Here is a 2,467-nt window from a genome sequence, read left to right on the forward strand (position 1 = left end):
AAAACATCACCATGCAAGGTCAAAACATAGGTTTTTCACTCTAAACTTTTGAAATATATATAAGAATAACATATAGGGAGTAAAATTACTTGGATATAAGATGATTGTTTGAGTGAGAGTTGAAGAAAGAAGGGGATGGGGCTCGGTTTTGGTGGTTGCCGAGAGGGGAGGGGAAAAACCGAGAGGTGAGGGAGGAGGGAGGGAGAAGAGAGTGAAGTGGTGGGGTGAAGTGAGGTGATGATCACTTCTTGGACTTGTTTTTATGCATTGATTTGACTATAATGTGAGTGGGTTTGAGATTTTACAAGAATAACCCTCCAATATAGTTAGGTAGATTTGCATGCAAGGGTAAAGGGGTAAATTGGTTAGCAAAATATGAGTTAGTGGGGTTGAGAATGTCTTCTTTGCCCTTTGATTAAATAGAAGAGAGTTTGCATGCAAGGTTATTCATGTAATTTGGTAAATATGACAACTAAAATTTATAATGATTTATTTTTATAAAATAAAATACAAGTTCAAAAATTATAAAATTTATACCATAAATTAACTTGTATTTTTAGAGACTTTATAAAATCATTTTCAAAATTTGTGAACAAAATGCCTTTTAAAAGAAGATTTTTCCAAAGCTTAGAATATTCCTTATAAATCAAAAATAAAGAAATTAAATAAACTCTTGCTTTGAAAAATCATATACTACCCAAAGCAAATTTATAATGCAGAAATTTTCACTCACACAAACGTACAATCATTGAATATATTTTCATTTGACTTAATATTATACCAAATTCACAAATAATATTACATAAAATGCCGGTCGTAACACAGAAGACATAATATATATTGTAAATCTGTAAATGATAAACACATAACAACACTTAGCAAATATTCGATTTCATTTTAAAACACTACATGAATCGGGTCTTTATTCATAAGTGGCTCCCACTAGTTTATCTAATTTATTCAACCCCCTACGTGAAAAATTAAGCATTCATAATGCTAGTGGGAATAGGGATCCTACATTCCATTACACGACCCCGGCTGTAGCACGAACCGCCATGTAATGTTCAATAGGCAGACAACTCTTGTCAATTACATCTCATGTTATTCCTTAATCAAACTTTAGCCTCTTGAATAATGGAGTCTCGGCTGTAGCACGACAAACTCAATATTCTAAGTCAAGTCTAACCCAACATTCCGTACAGTTGAATCAGTCCCCAAAGGCCCACGGCTGTAGCACGCACCGACCTTTAGATTCTTATTCAATGTACACATCTCTATGTAATAGACAAGTATTTCTTATTTCGAAATCAAAGCCCTCGGCTGTAGCACGAACCGACAATGATTCAAAAATAAGAACTACTTTCTATCATGTTGGAAGGCTATGACCGACACAAGCCCGTTGTATCATTGGCCAATTACTACTTGATATTATTTAATTTTAGAGGGATTATATTATGTTATAATCATAATCATATTATAAAGAGATTCTTCCTTTTAAATTAAATATTTCAAATCAATAATCAATAATCAGATGATTCCCAGATCGGGTAGAGCATTGTCAAGAGGCGTCACTTAATAACCCTTTCTTACAGATAGAAATCTATTGTTGACAGAATCATCCTTTCTCTCATATCGAAAATTCATATTCAATTACGTGTTTCATAAACACAAGAATCTCATGATTGTATTCATAATATTATTATTAAGGTTATGAAACAATTTCACTATACTAGGTTGTCTAACAAACGCCTTATGTTCATTTAAGTTCACCTAAATCTATCATCGCATGATAAACTAAGCATATATCACATATATAAACATGAATAAACATCAAGGTAGGCATGTTATATCATCTAGCACATTAGTCTAAGCATTATACATCTCTATGTATCACATGAAGCATTTAAAAGCAATTAAAAACAGTTAAAAACAGCTTTAAAACACTTTCGGAAATATAAACAGTTCAAAACTTTTATATAAACTAAAATTGATCAATCCATTAGATCCGTCTCGGAAAAACGAATCCAACGGTATATTGCACGCCTAAAACGGAGTTACGAAACTCCTAGAAAATCAATTTTAATGTAAACAGTCGGGCTGTAACGCATTACAGGAACGCGTTACAAGCCCTGTAACGCATTCCGGTGATGTGTTACAGCCCTTTTAACCAATTAAAAGGTGTAACGCATTCCGTGAATGCGCCACAGGTGTGTAACGCATTCCCGGAATGCGCGACACCCCTATTTTTTTTTCTTTCTTGCAGCAGCCGCCGTCTTTTTCTTCTCGAACGCCGTGCCGCCTGATCTGACATTCTCTGTACTTGTCTGTCTTGTCCCGTGCAGCAGTAACAGTAGACAAACTATGCAGATGTACAGATATATACAAACATATATATATACTATATATATATATATTTACTTATTTAATTACGAATTTTAATTACAAGAGCTTCAAAAATTCATAATAA

The sequence above is a fragment of the Apium graveolens genome, chromosome 2 (assembly GCF_009905375.1).
Source record: "Apium graveolens cultivar Ventura chromosome 2, ASM990537v1, whole genome shotgun sequence".
Taxonomy (NCBI): Eukaryota; Viridiplantae; Streptophyta; class Magnoliopsida; order Apiales; family Apiaceae; genus Apium; species Apium graveolens.